General features: G+C 44.0%; 1 protein-coding gene across 11 annotated transcripts in view; it reads left to right on the forward strand.

The window, feature by feature from the left end:
* The window catches only part of CTNNB1 (catenin beta 1), a 27,917-nt gene continuing 11,910 nt past the window's right edge, over positions 1–16,007 (forward strand). Inside the window, exons 1-2 of one of the 11 annotated variants that reach the window (XM_083468127.1) lie at positions 1,783–2,264; positions 13,755–13,802. The gene's annotated coding sequence lies outside the window, so the exon portion shown is untranslated. Of the gene's footprint in view, positions 361–887; positions 1,249–1,694; positions 2,265–2,746; positions 2,766–3,234; positions 3,713–13,754; positions 13,803–16,007 lie in introns of those variants that run through there. The other 10 variants (XM_083468129.1, XM_083468125.1, XM_083468128.1 and 7 more) reach the window with 10 other exon arrangements.

Raw genomic sequence — 16,007 nt, forward strand, 5'->3', positions numbered from 1 at the left:
CCCAGTTCTGCGAAGATGGAGAAGAGGCGGAGCGAAGGCAGGAACAAAAGCTCGCGAAAAGCCAGGCTGGTTTGGGTGCTCCGATTCCTCAGCTGCCGGCAGGGTAGGTAGCTTGCGGTTAGAAGAGGACAGGCTGAAGGAAGGGGCTGCCTTTCTAGACTCTTCCTGCCTCCCAAAGTCCACATGGGGATCGTCCCGCATCGTTTACTGAAACCTGCCCAAATTTCCAGGCAGACCTAATCGCCCCTCCTCCACGTTTCGGAGTCACTTCGGCTCCGTCGTCAGCTATTCACGTCGGGTCTTATTCAGGATTGCGTCGGAGCAAGTCGAGTCTCTCGCCCGGCCAAGTTGAGATGTTTTGTGAGTTGATGCGCAACATTTGTGAGCGTGAGGGCGTCCCGATGTTTGCAACATCGACGCAGATCCGAGTTGGGAAAGGAGTTTGGAGGAGGCAAAAAAGCAGCCGAGTGCTTCGGTTCATAGGCGTGTGTCTGATCAGTTAAGGCTCTTAAGAACTCGCCCATATTAATATTCAGCGCAGCCTAGAAAGGAAACTTAAGATGGGACAACTCGCTAAGACAAAATCACGGCCCCCGCCAGTTAGAAGGCCCCTTTGCAAGTGGTTGTGGGTGCAACACAAAACACCTCGCAGTCATCGGTGGGGCGGAGAGTGCCACCCTCTGCACGTTACCTTGGAATGCAAGCTTTGATCCCAGGAAAGCGTGCAAGGGATCGCAGCCACGGTACCTAAAACTTGGGAGCATCTATATTGGCAGGGGAAATCTGGCGTAGGGAAAATACACTTTGGCAAGCCTAGGCGACTTGTGTGGGGACGGACACACACACACACACACACACACTATAGGGTTGCTTTTGCACCGTCGAGCCACTTCCAGGTACTGTGTTCGAAGCTCCTCGGGCTTGTTTTCGCTCACCAGAAACCACGGGGGGGGGGGGGAGAGAAAGTGGGGTGTTTGCTTTGGCCCACATCTCCGCGGCGCGTTTGTTTGGAGAAGAACTGCAGAGCAGGCTCTTCCCGCTGCCTCCGCCCGTCCCCACAATCTCCTCCCCGGCCCTCCGTCGTAGTAACTTTAAGTTTTAAGGAGTGGCTGCTGCTGCTGCTGCGGGGAGGGGAAGGGAAGGGAAGCCAGAGCAGCAGCCGGAGGAGGACAATTCCCAGCCCGACGCCGAGCCCCAGGATCCCGGCTCTGCAGACCAGGCTTCCTTCGGGAAGGGAGAAAGCGAGCAGTAAGTTGACGCGACACTGGAAGCCCGGAGCAGAAGAATTCTTGATTCCCACGGATCGGGCCGGTCTGGATAACCAAGGGGGTGCATTTAAAGTCACTTTCGCTGGATGCAAATATGGGGGGGGGAGGGATAACGTTTTCCCCCCTCAAAAGTATTTGCAATGGATAGAAGGGGGGAAGCATGCATGCAACGTTTGCAAGGGGTTTGTGTCAGGGGGGAAACAGCCTGCAGGCAGCTCCCCCCCCCCGAAAAAGCAGCAACTTCTCTCGCAGGCTGCGGGAACGCGCCTCATTCCTAGCCTCTCCAAGATCAGAGGGGGGGGAGGGAGAGGGCGCCTCTCCTTCTGCGCCCCCCTCCTCCTCGAGGGCCTCATCACACCTCGCCGGATCCCTGCACCCGTCCTGCCTCGTCCCTCCCCAGCCCCTCCCCCCGAGCTCCCACAATCCCTCATCCTTCTCGAGTCTCCGCTAGGCCGTTTGCCTAGCAGTCCCTTCTCTTCGCCAGCGACTTTTCCTGTCTCCCTCCGCCGCGCTCTGTATGTGTATGTATGTGTGAGTGCGCGCGCTGGCTGAGGGGAAGCCGGCCGGGCACTATTTCTCCTCCCTCCCTCCCTTGCGCGCGCGCGCGCTGCTGCTGCTGCTGCTGGGTGGGTTTCGCCTGCGTGTGGAATGCTGCGCGCGGCGAGGCGGCGTCGGCGGCAGGATACCATGCGAGCGCGCCCGCCGCCCTCGCTTATAAGAAGCTCCTGGCGAGCGGCGCCATTTTAAGCTTCCCTCACGCTCGCTTTCTCTTGCCCGCTCGCTCGCTCGCTCGCTCGCTCTCGGTGTTCGGTGGCCGGCGGAGGAGGAGGAGGAGGCGAGGACGGGCGAAAGGAGCGCTGGCGGAGGCGCCTGCGTGGCCCGCGCTGCGGCGGTTAGTGAAGGGGGCGAAGGCGGCAGCAGCAGCGGCGGCGGCGGCCGGGGGAGCAGGAGCCGCGAGGAGAGGAGGACCTTGCGCTCTCTCGCCTCACCGCCAGTGTTAGTACCGTTTCGGGGCTCCCGACTGTTCCCTCCTCACACGAAACTTGGCCTTGGTCCCAGCACTACTACTTCTGAGGGGGGGGGGAGAGTATAATGGTGTGTTGTTGGGGAGGGGGCCGAGGGAAGCTGTATTTTTGCCTCACAAATTGATTGGATTGTCTTTTTTAAAAAAGTGAGGGGACGACGACGGTGATTTATTCTCTGGGGGGGGGCGTAAAAAAAGAAGGCAGAAAGCAAAGGAGACCCGGAAGGCGTTTCTGTAATTTCGGCGTTGCGTTGAGAGGTGGAAGGGGGGGATAGACACCCCCCAATATTTAAAATGGGGGCACCGTTGGGATCAGGTTGCGGGAATGTTTTCTCTTTTCTCCCTCTCCCCCCCCCCCCACTTCCTGTGTTAAGGGCGGAGCGCAACTTCTCGGGTTTTTAACTCGCAGCCTTGGCCACAAGGTGGGACCTCTTTTCCCTGTCGGCTCGGGTGAGGTCGGGACCGCGAGCCGGGCAAGTAGGCGGCGTGCGCGCCGCTGATTTTTGTTGGCTGTTTATTTTGTTCTGGGGCGAGCCTTGGCATGTACACCTCGAGGCGTGTGGGGGGGGGAGTGGGGGGGCGGGGAGGCGAGAGAGAGAGAAAAGGGGCGAGCGCGCCGTAAGGTCCGAAACGTGCGACAAAAAGCGCCCGGGGGATCGGGAAGGTGGGGGATTCCTGCAGACGATCCGGCGTCTCGTGGTGGGCTTGTTTTCTCCGGCGAGGTCGTGTGGAGCGACTTGCTGGCGGGTTTTCGCCCCCGAGGCTCGGGTTAGGGGGATGGTGGAGGAAGCGGGTGTTTGGGAAGGTAGAGGGAGGGTTGGGCGAAGTCTCGGGTTTGTTTGGATTGTGTGTAATTAACTCCGCCGCCTCGCTGCAGTCAGCAGCACCAGATATCTGTTGCATTGTGGGGTGGGTTTTTGTTTTTTTGGCCTTGCAGGGCAAAGAGGCTCTTTTGATTTGTCCAGCTCTGTGAAAAGTGGGGGGCGGCTCAGATTCCCGCCGCTTTGGATCCGAGTGAAAAAGCAAGGCGTGCCCGGAGATTTGGGCGGATTGCATAGGAGCCCTTTGCAAAACATCTTGGGTGGCACAAGGATCTTTGAGAAGGGTGGAGGCGACCTTGATAAGGGGAAGTGTGCGCTGCTGAATCTGGTGCGGGGGAACGATGAAGGTTGTAGGCTTTCCCAAATGTACTATTCGGGTCTCCCCTCGTGAAGATGTTAATTTCCCCTCCGGTTCCTGTTCTTACACCGAGGGCTGACTTAACCAAATCCTGACACTGCTAACTGCCGCTGCCATTTTTCTAGATAGCATTAGAAGAGAAAGTTGATACCCCGTCTCTTGGAGGTTTGAGAAGAAACAGGCTCAACAATATCTAGAACTTCCAAAACTATTGTACATGCTGGTGTTCTGTTGATTCTAGGTGTTTGGGCAGGTATTGCTCTACCATCCTGCGTTTTTCTCTTTTTGCCTTCCAAATGTGTACAGTGAAGTGTGTGGTATGAGAAGTATGTAGAAAAGAGCTTTTTTAAAAAAACAAAAACCCAGTGGGAGCTTAATAGCAGAGGTAAGCCCAAAATACATGACTTGTCTTAAAGTTCCAGTTGGTTCAGGGCATACTAAACTACTGTGAAGCTTTAATGGTGTTTGGCATTTAACTCTTTTGGGTTAGGCTCCTCCATAAACATTATCCATGCTTTTAAATATTTCACACAAGTAAACCTAGAGACCTAGTACAATTGGCTGAGCACCCTCAAAACATGACATACCAGAAAACAAGCTGGGACTTGAGAAGGAAGGTTAAAATGCACATTCATAATTTATCTCCTCTTGGTTTCACAAAGATTACATATGCCAACCAACTACATCCCTTGGTCTTAAACTAAGTGGTGTTATTACTTAAGTCTTCCAACAAACTATAATTTCTGTTTTGAACAGAATACAAATCCTAATTAAGAACTGCAACAGAAATGGGGAACTTGTGCCCCCTCCTACAGCTCCCATAATCCCTGATTATTAGCCATTCTGAGAGTTGGAGTTAAACACCTGAAGGGTCACAGGTTCCTCATCCCTGAACTTCGAATATTATGACAAGACATAGTTTAGAAAATTCTAAAACTGCAGGCATTTGAACTTTGTGTGGCTTGAAGTAAATTTGTATAAAATTAGATTGTAAATGCAAAGCTTTCACAAGTGTTTTGGCATCTAATGCAGCTTCTAAACCAGAGTGGGGGCATGCTTGTATCTTAAATTTGTAACTTGTATCCAGGTATTGAGGACTTATGACCCTTATGACTGTAGGGCATATATTCCAGTTTAATGTTTCTGTTGAAGTTTAAATTTAAAATCTAGCATGTTGTGGAGCATCTCTGCCACCTGATCTAATTCAGGCCAAGCCATAACTTGTGTTAATGTTATAGATGTGAAAATATATATGAGGGTGCGCACCTTCAAAATACATAACTGTACCCTTGGCAGCTAAATCTAGAGTTATTGGTCTAAGACATGAGCTTGAACATCTCAAAAATTTAAAAATAGTTATTCTGTGGCAGATAACAAAGTTGTAGTGTGAATGCTTTTGAGTGGCTAAAACTGTTCAGCATCTGGGTATTGAGGCTAATATTTTATGAAGTGCATTCTGAGTGGAATGTCATTGAGGGGGGTACTCTGTGACAACTGTGTTGACAGCCATTACCTGTATATAACTTCTGTATACCCTAATTCTTGTACCTCTGCATTAATGGTCCATGAGATCTAATTTGTTTGGGAATGAAAGTTGAGTTGGGATTTTCTTGGCTACCATACTGAATTTTCCCCATTTAAAAAATTTGTATGAGCTTGTTATAAATTGAGCAAATATTTAGTGCCTAGTCACTGTGCCTAAAAACTATAGATGTTGCCACCTATGTTTCTGAAACTTCTAGCCCTCATACAAGCTTCTGTGGTCTAATGTTGACAAGGTTTGATCCGATTTTGTATAACTTCAAAAGGAAAAAGGCTGCTTTGCTTCTGTAGAAATAACATATATGAAGAAATCACTGCAATTTCATATGGATACCTTCACTTCTGCATAACAAACCTATGTGGGTTTATGCATAACATAAGTGAGCTGTTTCATACGTAAAGTGATTCCTGCATTGGAAAAATGGGGAACTTAATTTATTTTGGTAAAACCCTAAATGCTGCAAAAATCTTTACCTAAAGAATAATTGTTGTTTGTAGTAATTCAGGTGAGAGCAAGCAGTTATGGCACAGCTGGTATTTGAATCTAAATTTGCAGCTCTGCCCTGCTCTTTCCAACAGCCAATACTGCATGTACCAAAAGGGCGCCATATGGTACATCTGGGTTACACTTGCTGCTCTTTTCTGGGAGGATTAAAAAGTTAGGTGATGGATTTTAAGCATTAGTGTGGCATTTCAGCTTTTGAAGCAGATTGTGGTTAGCATGAACAAGTTTATAGTGGATAGAAGGATAGCTAGTATGGTGATCAGATGTGTATACTGCCGTATGAGTATGCTTTCTATAAAGTCATGCTTCCAGGCCTATATATTGAACCTTAATGAATATAGACATTTATACAGTATTGTGAAAAGCTGGGCTAGACATCTAGTTAATAATAGTTGTCAGTAGAGCTTTGCAAACACAATGTTCAAATTAGATTCTTAAAAATGCTTGGTGTTGGAGGGGGACAATATTGCATATTGGTTCTTAGGCAGGGTAAGTCTTATGAACTAATTCATAACTTTATTGAGAAAGTAAAGTACAGTTCTAGTACTCTATAGCTCAGTAGTTTAATATGTAAGAAATATAATATTTTAAAAAGCATGCATAGCTAATAAACAATTGTGCTTCAAACAACTGAAGTACTTGCAAGATGGGGCTTGACAAAATTAAATGTAAGATATTAGGGTGTCAGTAATTTTGTGTAATAATTCTTGGATATTTGTTTCTAACAGGTGTTTAATCTAGGCCAATCCTAGCTTTCTATTGTTGAGTTTTAACTTTAAACTTGTCTGTTAGGGTTTGTAACAGAAAAGTACAGCTGTCCTGAGTTTGAATGCCTCATTATAGTTGGTAATTCCATTCCTAAACATCTCACCATAAAGTTGGTGCATAGGTAGCTTAACCAGTTGTCAACAATAAATTGGAGATAAAAGCAGAATGGTGACATTAGAAGTACTTTTATGACAAAGTAATGAATATTTATGACACAAGTTGTGGGATATAATGTTCCACTAAAACGCTCTTGGTGTCTTTAGCAAGTAGTTGCATGTTAAACTGGGATGGTCAGTAATTAAAGGCTGTAGGTGGAACTGTAGTATACGAGCTTACTCGAACAGCAGATTCTGAGTGGAAGACCTAAAAGAGGAAGAGGAGAAACTTCATAGTAGAAGTCTTGGCAAATTTAAAGAACTTGCTATTCCAGATTTCCTCTTGGTTTTATAGGAAGATACTAACGCATCCATCCATCGGAACTTCAGCCTTGAAACATGTAGAGGTATTTCACTGCATGTCCATGTGTTGTTGGTTGCATCATATTCTAGTTCCTTGCAGCATGACAGTATTTTTGTATTGTCAGAAACATACTTACTGCATGCACATTAAGTTCTGCAGGCATACATAATTTGAGATGGTCTTAAATCAGGTGGGGATCTAAGATAGGAATTATGAGAGTTGGAAATGTATAAGCTTGCTGAAGGCAATCATACAGGGTTTTTTTGTGGGGGTGGTGAGGGAATGAGTGTAGCATGCCCGGCCTGACTCAGCCAAGAATTGATCAGTGATGTGTGTTTAATTAGCAAGAAGTTGGTAAAACTGTAACATGACAAATACCATGAGTTAATTCTTAAATAGTGAATTAAAATGTTAGCATATAGACTCCAGAAAGTTATCTGAACAATGTTTCAAAATAATACAGCAGTGCTGAACATCCATAAGTTCTCTGGTCTGCATTGCAAAGCAGAGGGGAGTTTATGGTCTGTTAGTTAGGCATCATTGGTTATTTCTCCAGTTGGAATAGAAATCTTGATAGATAAAGCATTAACTGGTCTATTGGCTTCATTTAGCATCAAACTGCTTACACTCATGCAGCCATCTTTCCATGAAGGGCCTCTTACTATAGATGAACTGGCTCTCTAGCCTGTCATAAATTCAATATATCACAGAAAGTTTTTGCAGTAACTAGGCAGACCAAGAACTTAAGTAGCTGTCAACTGCTTAAGAACTTCCCTGGCCAAGATTTTTTTCAACATCCCTGAAGTGTATTAAGTTATTGGACTTTGTTTCTCTTCCCCAAGAAGACATGGGCCTAGTTTGCACAATCAGATCCTAACTTAATAAGCACCATGCACCTACACGTAATCATTTCTGTTTCCACTTTGTGAGAACAGGAAAGCAAATCGGGAACCTACAGTTAACCATTGCTTCCCATTGCAGGATCTACTTTTAACATGAAATTTTCTGAAGAAAACCCCCAATGAATGTATCCTGCTTTATGAAAAACAAATTGGAAACGTGCACACTGCATAGTTTACCTTCCGTCAAGCAAACTTTATTTTTTTAAAAAACTCCCTCCCCTGCCCCAAACCAGGCTTAGCGGCTTTCTTCTTTCACTTAGTTGAGTTTCTTATAAGAATATATTAATCTGGGTATGATGATGATGATATTTATTTATACATACATACATACATACATACATACATACCCTGCCCATCTGGCTGTGTTTCCCTAGGTTGTGTGTATAGACAGAACTTAAGATGCATCCAACTCTCACTCTGACATAGTAGAAACTACTATGCTCAAACAGGTTTGCTTGATAGAATGTTGCTACTTAAATGTTAATGCTGGTACAGTGGTGCCTCGCAAGACGAAAAGAATCCGTTCTGTGATTCTCTTCGTCTAGCGGTTTTTTCGTCTTGCGAAGCAAGCCCATTGACGGATTAGCGCTATTAGCGGCTTTTAGCGGCTTATCTGCTGATCGGACCAGCTGATAAGCAGCTTAGAAAAAAGGGGGAGGGAAAAAAACCAGCAGGAACTCGCAAGACATTGTCTTGCGAAGCAAGCCCAAAGGAAATTCGTTTTGCAAAGCACCTCCAAAACGGAAAACTCTTTCGTCTAGCGAGTTTTCCGTCTTGCGGGGCACCACTGTATGCATGAATGGCACAACAACAGAAGTAACCATGTGGATGATGTGGAAGTGACCATCTTCTCCTGTAATTTATTACCTGCAGGAAGGCTGGCTAACTTCCTTGGCCTGCTAAAGTTCTTCACCCTGTTATACTCCACTTCCTCTGTAGGAGGAAAACAATTTAGCTGATAACACTAGACAATTTGATAGTTTGTTAGAGGAGAAGTTGTCCTTAAGTAATTGGAGTTGAAAATTATATACCCAACTTCAGTTGCAGCTAGCCTATTCAGACCCTCTGAGCAAATTGTCTGAATGGATACCTGCATGTGAACACCCTCTCTCGTTTCATTTAAAAAACAGGTTTTATTTCTGGACATTAAAAAAAAAATTTTTAGGTACTTTTGTAATTTTAATAATATTTTGGACCTGTTTGGGCTAGCATGTTCCCATATGATGGGCTGGTGGTAGTTAGAATTGGGCAGTGTTTCTGTGAGGGGAATTTCCTTGGTGTCTTAGGTTTTGCTCTTTAAACAGTATACACTGCAGAGCTTGTTGAGTGTAATATTAAAGTAAATTAAAAGAAAAAGAAAGCAAGTAAGGGCATAGTTTTGTTAATGTTCACCGGTTTTTCACTTGGGGGAGAGCTAGAAAAGTACAGCTGAGACTGCACACAGCTTCTAATAAAAGAGGGGAGAAAATGCAACCTTGAATTCTCAGGAGGATAGGGAAAAGGAGTGTTTAATCATTCTATTTTGCACTTGCATAATGTAGTGGAAGCAGTGTGTGTATGAGGAACAAAAACACCTGCCGTTTGCTGTTTAAAACTAAATATTGCTTCAACTAAAGCTCTAGCTTGGGAGAAGGAAAACTAATATTGCCAGTGCAAGCTAATTGTCCGGAAAGGACCCTTACTTTGGTGTTTCAGAAGTATTCAATAAATATTTATTACTCCTACAACAGGAAAATAATTCTTTGTTAAGTTACATGTAAGTGTGGGGGGAATGAAACCTACTCCTAGACTACTAATATTGCAAGTTTAAACATGGTGATGTTGAGGCTAAATAAACTTGCTTTCTTTGAAGCGCTGTAATAGAAATTAGTGAGTCACTGGAGTAATAGTAAACTTTCACCTGCATATGATAGTAACTGAATATGTAGTAACATTTCTTTCACTTCTCCAAATGGCAGAACAAATTTTCACTGAGGTCTTGGAGCTTTTAAGTTTCGAGATTCAACACAGCAACACCACAGTTCATAGTGTTGAAAGAATTATGGAGGTGCCTGAGTCAAATTTATTTATCTGAATGCTGCCAGGTTTATTGTAAATTTTTCTAAAGCTTTTTTATATGGCACATAGTTCTATTTTCAGAGAGTGAAGAAAAGGATTCTGGCGCGGTACCTCAGTCAGGTGTATAAACCGTGTCGGTCAGTGAATATTTGAAAAACACCTGTTTAGCGTAAGATATTCAGCTGATTCACTGACATAAGCAGCATATGCAGTCTTTCTTCCCTGTTAGTAGTGGGTAGATCAGCCTAAGAACAGGTCTGTTATTTTCACAGACCTTGTGAACAAGTATAAATAAAGACTTTAAAATAAAGTAATAGTAGTAGTAGTCTTATTGAATGCCTTTTATATTGAGCTGCTTCTGAAGATTGTTTGGAAACTGCAGCTGGGACAGAATTCAGTGGTCAGGTTGCTAACTGGGGCAAGGTGGTTTCAGCACAATTCTGGCCCAGAAAAAAAGTTTGATCTATTAAGTCCTGTGTGTCTCGGGGTCCAATACATCATGGACCGCCTCTCCCCGTATGGCCCACCTGGACACTGTGATCATCTGAGGCCCACCTTTGTCTGTCTCCTCCATGGGAGATCTGGAAGGTGGCAACACAAGAACAGACCTTTTCAGTGGTGGCTCCCGCTTGTGAAATGCTCTCTCCTAGAAGGCTTGCCTGGTGCCATCATACATATTTTGTGTATGTTTACAGAGCAACCCATAATGTTCCAAGTGTGATTGTACTAGTAGCATGCCCTAAGCAGATTACAGATACAGTTCTGGAATTTGCTATCAACATTCAAGACATTCAGATTTCTGCATAAAAGAAAAAAGTTGCAAATTTTAAGAGAAAAAGAGAAAAATTGTTGTTAGCCGCCCTGAGCCCGGCTTTGGCTGGGGAGGGCGGGATATAAATAACATTTATTATTATTATTAATCCAAGTAGCTTTCAGGGACCGAGCAGCAAAAGCAGCCTCCATTTGGCCAGTCTTGGAACATCTGTCTTTGGAAGAGTGTGCCTTGAGCAGCTATTTAGCTTCGGCTGGAAAGGCATCAGTCCTAGAGAAGAATGCTTACTTAGTTCATGCCCTTCTGAGTCAGTAACAAAATTAAGAAGAAACCTAGAGGAATACATAGGTGACTAGATGGTTCTGAGGCAATTTAGGTGCCATTTGTTTTGGGATGGACTAGAAGCTAGGATTGTCCCTTGCTAGCAGTGCTAGAGGGTAGGTGTTTTTTTTAACCAGTACTGCATTGCATTTTGTGCCAGGTTGATCCTGAGCCTGAAAAGAGGCTTTTAAATAGCTTGTGCCTGTTAGAATTTGCACCAGATGGGCAAGCTTTAAAGATACTGCTTTTTATGTCAAATAACACAAACACAGACAAGTGGGCTGTAACTTGTAAGGCTGTATGTACATATAAGCAGCTGCTTAATTAGTGGACTTGTAATAGAAATGCGATACGTAGGGTTATTTGCGCGTAGGATAGAAGTTCAAAATTTGAGCCTGCTGTAGATGTATTAAACCACAATACCACAAACCATCAGACACCATTTCCCTTGCACCCTAGAATAGCAGTAGCTATTCTAAAGTGGACAGGATTGCCAGTGTAGTTTTAATTTTCAAAACAGACATGTAAGCGAAAAAACCTGTTTGTTGTAACAGGTATCTCTGCCTTTGCCCCAGGAAATGGTTAAATGATAAAACTGTCTTCTTAAAAATATGGCTGTCTAATTTTATATTGACTCCTGAATTGAGAGTATTTCCAGAGCATATTTTGTATACTGCCTAGAGGTTTTTACAATCAAGTGGTATATAAATTTTGTTTAATAAAACAATAAAACAGAGCTGCTGTAGTGTAACGGATAAAGAGACTGAGTTATGAATTTGATAAGTTCCCACTTCTAAGTTGTCATCTTGCCTCTGTTATGAGCTCACTAGGTGGCCTTAAGGAAACTACTCTCTCTGCCTCAGTCCTAATCTTATGTGGAGGGAAATACTGATTATGCATTGTGAATCAAACACTGTGAATTAAACACTTGAGCACTCTACAGAAGTTTGTTATTTGATGCTGCTAGTATTGCTTATTCCATTAGTATTTTATAATTGCCTCTCCTTTGGTGAAGCTGTGTAAACACATGCTTGCATTGATATTATGGGTTGTGCTAAGAGCTCAAAAGTGCACTTAGGTACAAGTTTTTAGATAATCTGGTTGATAGGTGGCATATTGTTAGGCCTGTAGAACAAATTCATCTGCTCATCTCCCAAAATGTTTTCCACCAAAATTTAGGAAGTCTGTGCTCTACTTTTAAGAAAACAAGGTTGGCAGTATAACCCAGGCTCTTTCTGTGTGTCTCTATGTATACACACACATATGAGCATTAAGTCTTTAATTAAGAACTTCATAGCTTGCAAAAAGCTACTGAGAAAGGGGTCTGCATATTGAACTGGCTGGTGTCCAAACCTGTCCATACGAAGAATGGGACTTTGCTGTAGTCAGATTGCCTGCCATCCATCAGACTAGTGAGTCCAATATTATCTGCATTAAAACACACACAGCAGTACTGCTGTGTGCACTGGTTCTTTGATGCAAGTTGCTCTGCCTGTATGTCTTGTCTGGTAAAGCTTCATTAGTCAGTTTGTGTTCCATTATATGCCATCTGATACGGATTTCATTAATCAACTGTCTTGGGTTAAGAACCTGAAAGGTGCTAATATGAGCAGATTCCAGCAACTGATGTAATAGCGTAAAAATATTTGTTGAAGCTATGACTCCCACATTAGAGAGTAGCATCCTTTTTGCTATAAAGTGAATACAAGTAAAACAAATGTAATTTCATTAATATATTTTCATGCATTGGGTTGCCACATGGCGCCCAAGGCACGCATGTGCCCAAAGGATTTCCCCTCCCTGCTGAAACTAAGCTTTATTATAGCCAGTAGAACAGGTTGTGGCATGTACTTGGTTGCTGTGTGGTCCCCGTGACAGTTTCTGCACTTTGCAGATGTGCCCATGAGCTCTAAAATGTTGGCTACACCTGCATTAGAAGAGTTCCTAAATGTAACTGACTGCTTTGCACTGAAAGTGTTTAGGCTACTGCTTCAGTCAGGATATCTGCCTGATCAACAACAAATTTTGTTGAGTCTTGTTAAAGTACCCTGGGCTCATCAGTTTTGATTCTTTTGAATATGCTATTAAGACTTGTAAACATTTTATTACTTGAGTTCACAACTAGATTGAAAACAATTTCAGTTTTTCTGCTGGAGAGTCTTATTTATAAGGGAACATTAGAGGCATGTGCTTTTGTGACTGTAGGTTAGTGAAGTGGCTAATAAGCTGTTCATTGGAACAACTAAATTTCATCGGAGCACATTAGATTTTGAATTGTTGATTTCTGAAGCAAAACATGGATGTACATTCAGTAATAGCTAGTAAAATAGAAGGGGAAGAAACCTGTCTTAAAACCTGTTGGCTATGTTAGGGAGAAATGTGTGTATGTCGTCTTGGAAGGAAGCAAGATCTGTTTTTCTCAGGCAAAGTGTTTACTCGAGGTATCAGAAGGAAATGTTTCAAAATTGATGAATGACTATTATAGATTATATATATATTTGAGAACAGGTTATAACAATGTATACAAGCCATAGCAAAAATTGGTACCTGAAGAGGTGGTGTGTTAGGGAGAAGGGATAAATGTATCTTGAAATTATAGTTATCTGTTGGAACCATACATGCAGTTCTATAATGTATACAAAATTCTATAATGTATACAAAATTATTTTGTACTAACCTTACTTGCACATCTGGGATGGGGGCTGAAACAGACTGGAGCCTTAGAAAAACAAAAGGATATTCATGCTAAGGAAATATGATCCCCAGACAAAGCAAAACTTCTGCAAACTTGTCTAACCCTATGGCAGAAATAATGTCTGCGTGATAGAACCAGATTTTAAATTCCTTTGAAACAGCTTGGTATTCATAGTTGTATTCATAGCAGTGATTTTGCACAGTGCACAGGACATCTCCAGAGCATCTATGTAGACACTTTGATCTCTGTTTAAACTTACAGGATAGCTGCAGTCCTCCTTCACTTGAACTACCAGACAGTTCCATGAAGGTGCGTTACACTATTAAACCACCCTTCTAGCATGTGTGAATACATCCATTATATTTCATTAACCTTGTTGGTTGGCATCCTGAAGGGTGAGCACTGAAGAAGCCCAAATATAAGTAGGTCTGACCACTTCCTTCCAGATGCTAGGTTTCCACACTTAATGAAGCAGTGAGGGATTTCTTTTGGAGTGGTCTCTGCCCAGCACAACAGATTAGGAAAAGAATTCTTTAGCATTTAATTGCAAGCTTCCAGAACTAGTTATGCAGCATGTAAACTGGCATTGCTTTATATGAAGCAGGAAGACTACATAGCACATTCACCAACAAGAAAATATTCAACTCTAAAAATAAAGGCTGGAGTACTACAGGTAACTCTCAATTTATGTGCATTTTAATTTGTGCTCATTCAGCTTTACGTGCTTTGCTTAAAAAAAATTAAAGGGGCTCATTATCCAGGAAGAAAAACTTTGGCAATCCCACCCACCACTGAACCCAATGTGTTTTGACCATGCAGAGTTTTGGCCCTACCTGCTATTCCTGGAATGTAACCCCCCCCCCATAAGTTGAGAGTCACCTGTATTACAACTGAACTTAAGTTAATTGTTGCATCTCCATAAATCTCACTCCTTTGGCTCCCGTTATATGGCATACTTCCACAAATGCCAGTACAGTGGTACCTCGGGTTAAGTACTTAATTCGTTCCGGAGGTCCGTACTTAACCTGAAACTGTTCTTAACCTGAAGCACCACTTTAGCTAATGGGGCCTCCTGTTGCTGCCGCGCCGCCAGAGCACAATTTCTGTTCTCATCCTGAAGCAAAGTTCTTAACCTAAAGCACTATTTCTGGGTTAGCGGAGTCTGTAACCTGAAGCGTATGTAACCCGAGGTACCACTGTAGTTTTGCAAAAGGGATTGCAGGTGATAGTCTTAAATTGGTATGTGGGGGAGGGAAGGCAGCAAACAGAAGAGACACTGTTTGGCCTTTTCATCCAGGACAAAGTTGAGGGCATAATTGTATCTTGCCGTAAAGCTATGTTGGTAAGTGTGTATCCAGATGTATTGGAGTATATAGGCTTAACCCTCTTGTGATCTTTATCACTGACTCTTGTCAGTTACTACTCTTAATTCAGAGCTGGGGAATCTTTTCCACCCTGAACCAGATTGCCTTCTTGTCAGCATGTGCATGCCAGTGGTGGGCCAAGCAATAAGCACAGATTTTATCTTTTTACAGTAGGCTAGTGTTTCCCAACCGGTGTTCCGCGGCACACTACTGTGCCGTGAGACATTGGCTGGTGTGCCGTGGGAGGGAGGCGGGTGAGTCGGGCGGTGAGAGGCGGCGGCGGCGAGGATCCGCGTCGAGCCGGGGGCGGCTCCGCGGTGGTGGTGCCGAGCGGCGGGGCAGCGCGTGCAAAAGGGAGGAGCGCGAGACAGCGGAGGAGGAGGAGGCCGGCATGTCCGGGCAGCAGCAGCAACAACAGCAGCAGCAACTCCCGGCGACGGCTCCTCAAGCCCCGCCGCCGCCCCCTCCTCCGCCCGCTATCGCCGCCACCACCACAACAGCCGCCGCCGCCTCAGTTGCCGCCGTCCCTCGCTCTGCTGCCTCCTCCCACCCCCAAAGCTTGGAGGTTCCCCGGCAAGGGGGAGGGAAAAAACTTTCACTTTCGTGCGTCCCTCCCGGCGTGACGCTGCGCGCTGACGTCACGGGGCGGGGCTTTAATGGTGGTGTGCCGCGAGATTTTTTTTCAGTAAACAGGTGTGCCGTTGCCCAAAAAAGTTTGGGAAACACTGCGCTAGTTTATACACACACATCTTTCTATCAAGACTAGAGATGTAAAATTTTGAGATATTTTGAGGGTGGTGGGTGAGGGTGTGTGTATGCTTATCTCACTTTTTTTGTGGAGGGGAGAGGGAACTGAAAAAAATGCAATACTTTTTAAAAAAGCATTCTACACATTGAAAGTCAATTTGTTACTGTAGGAACATAGCATGCATTATGTATAGCTTGGTTTACTGTAGGATTATTGTGTCTCATGTATTAAAAGTACAGTTTTTTCAGAAAATAATGTCACATTGATTTTTTAAAAAAATAAGTTTTTATTACAGCTTAGCGTACAAGGAAGCTAGCACCTCTGCTTTTGCTAGTTTGAGGAGCAGGCAAAGTAACAATAGGAACAGGAGCCATCAACATTACAGTAAAACAAATCATTATT

The sequence above is a fragment of the Podarcis liolepis genome (genome assembly GCF_965112155.1).
Source record: "Podarcis liolepis genome assembly, chromosome: 12".
Classification (NCBI taxonomy): Eukaryota; Metazoa; Chordata; class Lepidosauria; order Squamata; family Lacertidae; genus Podarcis; species Podarcis liolepis.